Source organism: Schistocerca nitens, chromosome 8, assembly GCF_023898315.1.
Source record: "Schistocerca nitens isolate TAMUIC-IGC-003100 chromosome 8, iqSchNite1.1, whole genome shotgun sequence".
In the NCBI taxonomy this organism is placed as follows: Eukaryota; Metazoa; Arthropoda; class Insecta; order Orthoptera; family Acrididae; genus Schistocerca; species Schistocerca nitens.
The window spans coordinates 88,669,255-88,683,102 of NC_064621.1; positions in this window are offsets into that span (position 1 = coordinate 88,669,255).

Sequence of the window (13,848 nt, forward strand, 5' to 3'; positions counted from 1 at the left end):
TGTATAAATTTTTCTTTTCATGAAATACTATTATGAGAGTACTTAACATTTTAAATTTGCTCTGTTAAGGCATTATCCTTGCAAGCAACATCACCAGTCAGTTATTTGTATATATACATACTATGAAGGTAATTTACAGGGATGACAAGTGAGAATATGAAAATGAGAGACTCTGTTCTTATTGTCAGAAGTTCTACGTCAACAGAATGACTTAACCATACCAATACCATCACGTATTCCTTAATGTGCATTACCGAGGAGAGAGGGAATACTTTATGTCCACTCTAAAAAAGTTTAAAAATATCAGTTCGTTAATTTTTGTTGACTTAGATTAACAACATACTTTTTAGGAGGTACTTATGTATAATCAGAGTGCAGATCATGAAAATGTCTGTTATCACACTCTTAGCAATATTAACGCATTTTTAATAAAGTGTGTACCAAGCATTGAGTAATTTATGACCACTACAGAAACAGTTTCAAAACTGCTAATTTCGTTAATTGTTGTTATTTTTTACTCACTACATACCTTTTAAAGAGACACTGATGCGTAGGAGAGGTCCTAAACCTGAAAATATCGTATATACAGTCACTGTGGGGTGTGACATTTGCTAGTAAGACTTCAATTTTTTTTATAATGTTTTACAGAAAAATTTAAAATATTCGTGAAATCTGGTAGAAGAACTCAGTAAAAACAATAAATATTCGTTTCCAAATTTTAGAAAACAAATTAACTCATTAGATTTCAGTATTTGGAATTGCAAGGATTAAAACTTACGTACACATTTCTAGAAATTATGAAATGAGAACCCAGAAAAGTGAAGTGTGGAAAAAATATTAAAAATTCTTAGTTAGGTAAATGTACGAACAATTGCAGTAAGTAATGACAGTTAGGAACATCGTATATATATAGTGAAGCGCCAAAGAAACTGGCGCACCTTGCTAATACCGTGGAGGGCTTCGGCGAGCACGCAGAAGTGATGCAACACGACGTGGCACGGACTCGACTAATGTCTGAAGTAATGGTGGAGGGACTGACACTCTGCATCTTGCAGGGTTTCCCACAAATTCGTCAGAGTACCAGGGGGTCGGGGTCTCCTCTGGACAGCAGGTTGCAAGGCGTCCCAATTTTGCTCAACAATGTTCATGTCTGGAGATTTTGGTCGCAAGTGGAAGTATTTAAATTGAGAAGAGTGTTCCTGGAGCCTCTCTGTAGCGATTCTGGATGTGTGGGATGTAGCATTGTCCTGCTGGAATTGCCCAAGTTCGTCGAAATGCACAATGGACATGAATGGATGCAGGTGTTCAGACAGGGTGATTACATACGTGTCACCTATCAGAGCCATATCTAGACGTATCAGGATCCCGTATCACTCTAACTGCAAACGATCCACACCATTCCAGAGCCTCCACCAGCTTGAACAGTCCCCTGCTGTCATGCAGAGACCGTGGATTCATGAGATTGTCTCCATACCGGTACACGTCCATCCGCTCGATACAATTTGAAACGAGATTCTTGCGACCAGGCAACATGTGCCCAGTCGTCGACAGTCCAATGTCGGTGTTGACGGGCCCAGGCGAGGCTAAGGCTTTGTGTCGTGCAGTCATCAACTGTACACGAGTGGGCCTTCGGCTCCGAAATCCCATATCGATGATGTTTCGTTGAATGGTTCGCAAGCTAACAGTTGTTGATGCCCCAGCAATGAAATCTGCTGCAATTTACGGAAGGGATGCACTTCTGTCATGTAGAACGACTCTCTTCAGTCGTTTTGGCCCCGTTCTTGCAGGATATTTTATCGGGCCCTACGATGTCGGAGATATGATGTTTACTAGGTTTCTAATATCCACGGTACACCCGTGAAATGGTTGTACGGGAAAATCCTCACTTCATCGCTACTTCGGAGATGCTGTGTCCTTCCGCTCGTGCGCCGACTATAACAACACATCCAGACTCACTTAAATCTTGATTGCCTGCCATTGTAACAGCGGTAACCGATATAACAACTGCACCAGACACTTGTGTATTCTGTCTGTTTACATAATTCTGTATTTGAATACGCATGCCTATACCAGTTTTCTGGCGCTTCAGCATTTGTTTTATATTAACTTGTATGACACTGCAAAGAGAATATTAAGTTAAACTGGGTAAAGAAAACAGTTCTCCATACTCATTTGTACCTCTTGAGTGAAACTGCATATTGTGGTGCAGATTTCAGTTGTGACATATAGATTATGAGAGGAGTGCCAGCAAATATAATTCTGTGAACTGAAGAAAGAGAATGTGGAAAAGTGGTGGTATCTTTTGGATTTGGGGTGTAGTCGGGTAAAGTGTTACGTGAGGAGGAGATTACTGTTGGACCATTACAGAGTAGGACAAGGTAAATTTTCTTGTTGCTACTATCATATTTACATGGTAAATACACTCCTGGAAATTGAAATAAGAACACCGTGAATTCATCGTCCCAGGAAGGGGAAACTTTATTGACACATTCCTGGGGTCAGATACATCACATGATCACACTGACAGAACCACAGGCACATAGACACAGGCAACAGAGCATGCACAATTTCGGCACTAGTACAGTGTATATCCACCTTTCGCAGCAATGCAGGCTGCTATTCTCCCATGGAGACGATCGTAGAGATGCTGGATGTAGTCCTGTGGAACGGCTTGCCATGCCATTTCCACCTGGCGCCTCAGTTGGACCAGCGTTCGTGCTGGACGTGCAGACCGCGTGAGACGACGCTTCATCCAGTCCCAAACATGCTCAATGGGGGACAGATCCGGAGATCTTGCTGGCCAGGGTAGTTGACTTACACCTTCTAGAGCACGTTGGGTGGCACGGGATACATGCGGACGTGCATTGTCCTGTTGGAACAGCAAGTTCCCTTGCCGGTCTAGGAATGGTAGAACGATGGGTTCGATGACGGTTTGGATGTACCGTGCACTATTCAGTGTCCCCTCGACGATCACCAGTGATGTACGGCCAGTGTAGGAGACCGCTCCCCACACCATGATGCCGGGTGTTGGCCCTGTGTGCCTCGGTCGTATGCAGTCCTGATTGTGGCGCTCACCTGCACGGCGCCAAATACGCATACGACCATCATTGGCACCAAGGCAGAAGCGACTCTCATCGCTGAAGACGACACGTCTCCATTCGTCCCTCCATTCACGCCTGTCGCGACACCACTGGAGGCGGGCTGCACGATGTTGGGGCGTGATCGGAAGACGGCCTAACGGTGTGCGGGAGCGTAGCCCAGCTTCATGGAGACGGTTGCGAATGGTCCTCGCCGATACCCCAGGAGCAACAGTGTCCCTAATTTACTGGGAAGTGGCGGTGCGGTCCCCTACGGCACTGCGTAGGATCCTACGGTCTTGGCGTGCATCCGTGCGTCGCTGCGGTCCGGTCCCAGGTCGACGGGCACGTGCACCTTCCGCCGACCACTGGCGACAATATCGATGTACTGTGGAGACCTCACGCCCCACGTGTTGAGCAATTCGGCGGTACGTCCACCCGGCCTCCCGCATGCCCACTATACGCCCTCGCTCAAAGTCCGTCAACTGCACATACGGTTCACGTCCACGCTGTCGCGGCATGCTACCAGTGTTAAAGACTGCGATGGAGCTCCGTATGCCACGGCAAACTGGCTGACACTGACGGCGGCGGTGCACAAATGCTGCGCAGCTAGCGCCATTCGACGGCCAACACCGCGGTTCCTGGTGTGTCCGCTGTGTCGTGCGTGTGATCATTGCTTGTACAGCCCTCTCGCAGTGTCCGGAGCAAGTATGGTGGGTCTGACACACCGGAGTCAATGTGTTCTTTTTTCCATTTCCAGGAGTGTATTTTACATTGTATTGATTTTTTAAATTTGTGCTTTAAGATTTGGTGTTCTTTCTTGCAGTGTTTGTGTTAAGGATTTGTGTTTCTAAGTGCGGAGGTTTGTTCACTGGACATCTTGTCAACGGAAGACATTTTTGGGTTTGGATTTATTTTGTACAAGCTGTTGATTTCCGTTCAAATGGTTCAAATGACTCTTAGCACTATGGGACTTAACATCTGAGGTCAGTCCCCTAGAACTTAGAACTACTTAAACCTAACTAATCTAAGGACATCACACACATCCATGCCCGACGCAGGATTCGAACCTGCGACCGTAGCAGTCGCGCGGATCCGGACTGAAGCGCCTAGAACCTTTCGGCCACAACGGCCGGCTTGATTTCCGTATTAGTAAGGAATGGTATAGCTCGAATCCTTATAAGTTTGTTCAGCATTTGTGTCAGCTATGAGTTGCACAGTGGTGTAATTTAGCTTGATGATCCAGTTTCTTGTGACCTGTGCTGAAACGTTGAGAATATATTTCGGTTATAATTTGAGCTGCAAAGTTGAAACCCATTCGTCTAGCTTCAACTATCATTCCGTGTCCAAAACCTATGAATTCCACTCGTACGGCTATAATCACGTCGGAAACATTATCACGTGAAACACTTGAGTACAAATGACAACTCCACCAATGCACTGCCTTTTCATACTTTGCGTCTGCGATACTACAGCCATCTGTATATGTACATATTGCTATCCCATGAATTTTGTCACCTCTGTGTAATACCTTATATGACATGAATCGCAAGAGACATTGACTGTTACTGTCATACCCGTATCTCTGAAAACAATTTATATTTTTCTACAATCACCTTCACGCAGGAAATCAGTGGTCTCCGTTGAATTTCTCGGAATGGTGTTGTAATGAAATAATAATTTCTTAGACTTCACTGCACCGTTTTTAGCTCCCACAGCAACAAAGAGCTGTGCTGCTCTTAGAAATCGATGTTCATACTATGCAACGTCAAGAGGTCGCGTCTTTCTTGAAATCCAGGAAGACCTCAGAGTCTTTGATGTCCCTTTTGGTGCTAAGAAAATTAATTATACTGCATTGTCCGGCCGTAAACTTTTGATTTAACACAGTGAAATAACTGGATTTGACTCCACTATCAGAATAAAAATTTATACTCGCAAAAAATCGACAGCATCTTTGATTTTCTTGTGCCCAAAAAGTCATAACCAAAGTTCAGCCGAATCGACGATTTCAGTTTGGTTTCTCGTATTTACGTGTAGTTGTATGGTTCAAATGGCTCTGAGCACTATGGGACTTAACATCTGTGGTCATCAGTTCCCTAGAACTTAGAACTACTTAAACCTAACTAACCTAAGGACATCACACACATCCATGCCCGAGGCAGGATTCGGACCTGCGACCGTAGCAGTCCCGCGGTTTCGGACTGAGCGCCTAGAACCGCTAGACCACCGCGGCCGGCTATAGTTATATATATATCATGGTGCTTATAATGGCTGTACCTAGCAAATGTGGATTGAATGTAAAGGTGATAATGAAGCCGATTTACTGCCTTTTCAAGAGCGTTTTTACTCCGACAAATTACAGACCTAAGCACCAGTTTTTCAGTGGGCTATCAATGAACATTCATTGAGACGTCAAGGTATATGAGGGATGTTTCCTTATTTGTGTGGTGTACAAAACTGCTATGAAGAGAATTCTGATCGGTCATTTACTCTACTAAGTGAATTCAGTTTTCGTGTCACTTCACATTACATATTATTGCTCTTCCAGTAATGTTTATTGCGATGCAGTATTGGCCGCTCGTTCAAGCATTAACGCGGCGCGTTCACACTATTACTAAGGCGCGCAATCTAGTGCATGCCATAGCGATCAGGAAAAGTCCCAAGGGACAATACGAGCCACATAGCGCACGTAATGGTAATGATTATTTTTGGTTTGAGGGGCGCTGAACTGCGTGGTTATCAGCGCCCGTACCAAGTCAAAATCTTTCCACCGTCCAGTCTCACCAGTTTTCCCGAATGATGATGTGGTGAACACATACAGCAAGTCATTGGGAGGGGGGCCTACAGACAGGGGAAAGCTGTGGCCTCGAGCGCGAAAAAGAAATTGGGATTTCTCGCTTTCTCTGCGGCCTCTGGGTCATATGCAGTGGCAGTGAACAGTAAAAAAAGAAGGAAACGGACACTATAGATTTAAAAGTGAACGAATGTCAGCTTGATATTTGTTTAAAAGAAAAGTAACCTCTTTTAGAAGACGAAAATTTGTGCATGAGTGATGATAATTACCGATTTCTGCTGAATCCTGTGCTACAGAAGTTATCGAAGTATGATACTCTGAAAGGAAAAACACAACTCCTTCCGAGGAGTTAGTGGCTACTGTAACAAACGTCAGTGGTGAATCGAAGCTTCTCGAAAAATAATACTTCTAGTACGTAAACACACTCACTGTCGGCATCATACCCTTTCAAAGCTTCAATGAATTGGCTTTCTCGGCAGTCCCGAGACCTTTGGTTTTTTTTAATTTCTTTGTGATAACCTCTTATGTTGTCTTCAGCCTACTCTGATTTAATATAAAGCATATTTCGTTTCTTTGTGTGTCACATTTGTTCCTGTTGAGATAATATTTAGTTTTCACAACAAAGAGTCACGGCTTCACTTCATATTATTCAATTAGAACACTGACCTGTCCTTTGAAGCACGCTGCCATCCTCTGTCCTCAGTCTCCTCGAAATCACTTTATCAGAGCGCCATGGGAGCTATGAAGTACACGGCTGCGAACTTCTTCACTGCTTGAAAGCAAACGTGTGGATGAACACTTTGGGTTCTATCATGTCTCATCGTACAAACGGCTATAGACTTGCCTTCGGTTCCGAGCAACTTGCAGCAACATGAGATGGTAGTAGCGAGTTTAAGCAGCCTGTGCAATTTCGAGGACTCTAGTTGTGCGCTGACAGAAACTTGGAAATAGACAGTAAAGCGTTAAATGGGGGTTGCAGAAACTTCAGAATCCACACCTCACAGGAATATCATCAAGGAAACGTCTAGCATATTCCACGAAAGATAAATTCACTGTTCCTCGGCGCCTCTGAGTCTGTCCTAGCAACCGATACAATCCTTTAGTCAAGATGAGTAGCAAATCTTTTTCTCCCGAAATCAGCTCAGTTTCCCGATCAGTTTTCTCACCTAAAAACCTGATCCTTAGCATTCCTGAGTAACATCACCTTTCAAAAGCTCGCTACTGAGTGCGTACCATCTATTATTCATTCACATATCACTACCATGAGTGCCTATACTCCAGGTAAATACCTTCAGAAAAAGCTTATTAAGATTTAAATACATATATCTCATTATAAATGCAATGGTGAATCAAATCATTATATCCACTGCCTACCACGGCACTGAATATCGCCGGGTTCCACTGAGGGCATGTAATGTGGTAATGGAAGTACCAGGGTTGCCCGGAAAGTAATGCACCGCATTTTTTTCTCGTCCGAAAACAATGCTACGAATGCGTAACGTTACGTATGTATTATTTGAAGTCTCCCGAGTGAGCGCGCCAAGTTTCCGTCACTTCCGACAGATAGCGTAGCTGCAGGACAGTTCCAAAATGGCGCCTGTAGGTGATGTAAGTTACAACGTGCCGTCGTTGAATTTCTCACTGCGTAGCAAGAAACTGTGAGGAACATTTCCAAACGCTTGTGCACCTGCTCTCGAGAGAAGTACAGTTAGCAGGTGGGCTCGGAGGGTGAGGTCATGAGACGGCAGTTCGGCGGAGCTCCACGATTTGCAGCGTTCGGAAAGACCATCCACAGCTGTCACACCTGACATGTTCCAGCAAGCTGATGTTGTTTGAGCCAATGAAGAATGTCATTCGTGGGAAACGACAATGAGGACATGATTCACACAGTGAAGCACTGCAGACGGCAGTTCGGCGGAGCTCCACGATTTGCAGCGTTCGGAAAGACCATCCACAGCTGTCACACCTGACATGTTCCAGCAAGCTGATGTTGTTTGAGCCAATGAAGGGTGTCATTCGTGGGAAACGACAATGAGGACATGATTAACACAGTGAAACACTGGATCCGCCACCAGGATAAGGACTGCTACCAACGCCCTTGTTCCGCGCTGGAGGAAGGCCATAGAACGGGCTGGAGATTACGTGGAAAAAATAGGGTGTGCACATAAAAGACCATTCTTTTGTGTGTCTAATTCTTATTATGTTCAATAAAGAACTGTTGAAGAAAACTGTTGAAGAAAAGGAATGGTGCATTACTTTCTGGGTAACCCTCACATACACTCCTGGAAATTGAAATAAGAACACCGTGAATTCATTGTCCCAGGAAAGGGAAACTTTATTGACACATTCCTGGGGTCAGATACATCACATGATCACACTGACAGAACCACAGGCACATAGACACAGGTAACAGAGCATGCACAATGTCGGCACTAGGACAGTGTATATCCACCTTTCGCAGCAATGCAGGCTGCTATTCTCCCATGGAGACGATCGTAGAGATGCTGGATGTAGTCCTGTGGAACGGCCTGCCATGCCATTTCCACCTGGCGCCTCAGTTGGACCAGCGTTCGTGCTGGACGTGCAGACCGCGTGAGACGACGCTTCATCCAGTCCCAAACATGCTCAATGGGGGACAGATCCGGAGATCTTGCTGGCCAGGGTAGTTGACTTACACCTTCTAGAGCACGTTGGGTGGCACGGGATACATGCGGACGTGCATTGTCCTGTTGGAACAGCAAGTTCCCTTGCCGGTCTAGGAATGGTAGAACGATGGGTTCGATGACGGTTTGGATGTACCGTGCACTATTCAGTGTCCCCTCGACGACCACCAGTGGTGTATGGCCAGTGTAGGAGATCGCTCCCCACACCATGATGCCGGGTGTTGGCCCTGTGTGCCTCGGTCGTATGCAGTCCTGATTGTGGCGCTCACCTGCACGGCGCCAAACACGCATACGACCATCATTGGCACCAAGGCAGAAGCGACTCTCATCGCTGAAGACGACACGTCTCCATTCGTCCCTCCATTCACGCCTGTCGCGACACCACTGGAGGCGGGCTGCACGATGTTGGGGCGTGAGCGGAAGACGGCCTAACGGTGTGCGGGAGCGTAGCCCAGCTTCATGGAGACGGTTGCGAATGGTCCTCGCCGATACCCCAGGAGCAACAGTGTCCCTAATTTGCTGGGAAGTGGCGGTGCGGTCCCCTACGGCACTGCGTAGGATCCTACGGTCTTGGCGTGCATCCGTGCGTCGCTGCGGTCCGGTCCCAGGTCGACGGGCACGTGCACCTTCCGCCGACCACTGGCGACAACATCGATGTACTGTGGAGATCTCACGCCCCACGTGTTGAGCAATTCGGCGGTACGTCCACCCGGCCTCCCGCATGCCCACTATACGCCCTCGCTCAAAGTCCGTCAACTGCACATACGGTTCACGTCCACGCTGTCGCGGCATGCTACCAGTGTTAAAGACTGCGATGGAGCTCCGTATGCCACGGCAAACTGGCTGACACTGACGGCGGCGGTGCACAAATGCTGCGCAGCTAGCGCCATTCGACGGCCAACACCGCGGTTCCTGGTGTGTCCGCTGTGCCGTGCGTGTGATCATTGCTTGTACAGCCCTCTCGCAGTGTCCGGAGCAAGTATGGTGGGTCTGACACACCGTTGTCAATGTGTTCTTTTTTCCATTTCCAGGAGTGTATAAGCAGAACACAGACGAATGTGGTCATTTTAGGGAGGAAACGTTTCGCCACAGGCGAAATCAGCTTACATGAGGGACTGAGGAAAGGGCAGATCGCAATGGCTTGGCGCCTGGAACTGAGCATTATCCAAACGGCGAAGCTCGCCGCCTGTTCGAGAACCGCTGTCGTATCCATGTGTGAAAAGTGTTGAACTGTAATGAAACCATAAATAGTCGGCGCAGAACTTCTTGTTTGGAGACTTTCTCACTCTGTAAAGTAGAATAAGCGGCTATCTCTCTCTCTCGCTGAGCCGACGACATAGCACACCGTTGGTGAACGCCGTTCAGGGCACATTGGCGAACATTGGGTGACGCAGCAGACTCACCCATGTTGACCTAACGAGATCAACAATTACGATTGTAGTGAGCATGGTATTATCGTGATTGGACAGTACGTCACTAGAAATGATTCTTCCGGTATGATGACTTACGTTTCTTGTTACAGCAGAACAATGGACGTGTAGGGATACCCTGTCAACCAAGTTAACTTCTGCTTGAAAGAGGCACTGTGTCGTTGTCGCAGCCCACTTAGCTCCGGTATTACACTTGAGGGGCCATTCCAATATACTTCAATGTGACCTGTGATAGGAATCAAAAGAACCATGCCAGCTACTTCTTGGGATGGTATTATTAACATTTAAATACATATATCTCATTATAAATGCAATGGTGAATCAAAACATTATATCCACTGCCTACCACGGCACTGAATATCGCCGGGTTCCACTGAGGGCATGTAGTGTGGTAATGAAAGTACCAGGGTTGCCCGGAAAGTAAAGCACCGCATTTTTTTCTCATCCGAAAACAATGCTACGAATGCGTAACGTTACGTATGTATTATTTGAAGTCTCCTGAGTAAGCGCGCCAAGTTTCCGTCACTTCCGACAGATGGCGTAGCTGCAGGACAGTTTCAAAATGGCGCCAAAATGGTGATGTAAGTTACACAGCTGTGTACTTTCATGCTTTATGTCATCCTCGACAGCGGATGCATGTTCCAGCAGAATAATTGTCCACGTCCGAAGACCAGAATTATGCTACAGGGGATTGAGGTTCACGATAGTAAACCTACGCTGATGTTCTGGCCACCACATTCGCTGATTTCAAATCGATGGAACACATATGGGACGATATCTCACGCCACATGCGTGACCAAAATCACCGCCCAATGAATTACGGGAGCTGCGTTGCCTGTGTTTAGACATCTCGTGACCCATAGTTCCGGAAACCTGCCGATTAGTAGTCCATTCCCTGATGTTATGTGTTTCAGGCGTGGAAAAACACGTTGTAAAGCAAGTAGTGGTGGCGTTTTTGCTCATCTGTAAAGAAGAAATAGGAGCAGACATTGTGATTCTGTCAGAGACAGCAAAGGACCTGGAAGAGCAGTTGAATGGAATGGACAATGTCTTGAAATTAGGATATAAGATGAACATCAACAAAAGCAAAACGAGGATAATGGAATGTAGTCGAGTTGGTTGGTGCTGAGAGAATTAGATTAGGAAATGAGACACTTAGAGTAGTAAATGAGTTTTGCTATTTGGGGAGCAAAATAACTGTTGTTGGTCGAAGTAGAGAAGATAAAAAATGTAAACTGGCAATGGCAAGGAAAGCGATTCTGAAGAAGAGAAATTTGTTAACATCGAGTATAGATTTAAGTGTCAGGAAGTCGTTTCGAAAGTATTTGTATCGAGTGGAGCCATGTATGGAAGTGAAACCTGGACGACAAATAAATTGGACAAGAAGAGAAGCTTCTGAAATGTGGTCCTACAGAAGAATGCTGAAGATTAGATGGGTACATCACATAACTAAGGAAGAGGTATTGAACAGAATTGGGGATAAGAGGAGTTTGTGGCACAACTTGACTAGACGAAGGGATCGGTTGGTAGGAGATATTCTGTGGCATCAAGGGATCACCAATTTAGTATTGGAGGGCAGCGTGGAGGGTAAAAATCGTAGAGGGAGACCAAGAAATGAATACACTAAGCAGATTCGGAAGGATGTAGGTTGCAGTAGGTACTGGGAGATGAAGAAGTTTGCACAGGATAGATTAGGATGGAGAGCTGCATCAAACCAGTCTCTGGACTGAAGACCACAACAACAACAGGTGCACATATGGACGCAAACTGTATTCGCTTAAACTGGCCATTCTAAATATTCCAAAAGCGCCAGCTAAATTTAAATTGCCATTACAACAGGTACACATTGCCACTTCGTGTAATCGCATTCGCTGATCACTAGTAACACAACCTGCCACTGTCCTTTAATTTATAACCTCAAAGTGTCTATTACTACAGGTGAATGTAGATATAAACGGAGATACCGGCATCTGCATAAGTTTATCAGCATGCTAAGTACTACTCTGGATATCCACAGAATAATCCGCACAGACCTCTACCGATGACTAAGTATTTGATATAACTGTTGCTGTCGTAAAGATGTTTTAAGGAAGTGCTGTTGAGACTGACCACGTACGACACACGAAACTTGGGCGAGGAAAAGAGTGCTCTTACGAGACAAGGTTAGCTGTCCATTTCCGGAGTTGGGAAAAGTTTTCTCCCTGCCTGCCAGCCTTCCTGTCGGCAACTTGTCGATAGTTGTCGGAGCTTGTCGATAGTCGTTGGGGAACGTCAGCTGGCAGACAGATGTGGCAGCCCGGCTCCTAATGGACTGGCCTTCGTTCCTTCGGAGAATTCACTTTGCAGGCGGTGCGGCGCCCCCTCTGGCGCTGTCCCATGAGAGCTGGCGCGGACACCAGGTGTTTCTTCCTCCACGCTACGCCGCCGCCACCCCAGCACAGAAACGACATTAACCCAGGCGCTGCCGACAGCCTCCCTGCGGCCACAAGTTGGCCGCAGAAAGGGTGAAGGTTTTAACAGGTCACCAAATGGAGAGGTAATACGTAAAATTTCTAAAATGTTTTGGCGGCGCACAAGGTTGTTGTGATACAATACAGTCTCTACTACTTTGTTCAATTGCAGTGGTTTTCGATACGAAAGTCATGCAGTATGTTTTCGTTAAACCGCTTCCCATCCTGGCTTTCCAGGTTTAGATTCGGAGGAGCCTACTCCACTCGCACATCTTGCTACTAGTCCGTGATTTCCTTGAAACACATTTGTGACAAAGGCATCCTTAGACCCCTCCATAGCACTGTTCTCTGCAACTGTCATTGTCCCCTCCGCGATGTAAGTACACTCCTGGCCATTAAAATTGCTGCAACCAAGAAGAAATGCAGATGATAAACGTGTATTCGTTGGACAAATATATTATACCAGAACTGATATGCGATTACATTTTCACGCAATTTGGTGCATAGATCCTGAGAAATCACTACCCAGAACAACCACCTCTGGCCGAAATAACGGCCTTGATACGTCTGGGCATTGAGTCAAACAGAGCTTGGATGACGTGTACAGGTACAGCTGCCCATGCGCCTTCAACACAATACCACAGTTAATCAAGAATATTGACTGGCGTATTGTGACGAGCCAGCTGCTCGGCCACCATTGACCAGACGTTTCCAATTGGTGAGAGATCTGGAGAATGTGCTGGCCAGAGCAGCAGTCGAACATTTTCTGTATCCAGAAAGGCTCGTACAGGACCTGCAACATGCAGTCGTGAATTATCCTGCTGAAATGTAGGGTTTCGCAGGGATCGAATGAAGAGTAGAGCCACGGGTCGTAACACATCTGAAATGTAACGTCCACTGTTCAAAGTGCCGTCAATGCGAACAAGAGGTGACCGAACGTGTAACAAATGGCACTCCATACCATCACGCCGGGTGGTGCACCAGTATGAGGATGACGAATACACGCTTCCAATGTGCGTTCACCGCAATCTCGCCAAACACGGGTGCGACCATCATGATGCTGTGAACAGAACCTGGATTCATCCGAAAAAATTGCGTTTTGCCATTTGCACATCCAGGTTCGTCGTTGAGTACACCATCGCAGGCGCTCGTGTCTGTGATGCAGCGTAAAGCGTAACCGCAACCATGGCCTCCTAGCTGATAGTACATGCTGCTGCAAACGTCGTCGAACTGTTCGTGCAGAAGGTTGTTGTCTTGCAAAGCTCCCCATCCGTTGACTCAGGGATCGAGAAGTAGCTGCACGATCCGTTACAGCCATGCGGATAAGATGCCTGTCATCTCGACTGCTAGTGATACTAGGCCGTTGGGATCCAGCACGGCGTTCCTGAACCCACCGATTCCATATTCTGCTTGCAGTCATCGGATCTCGACCAA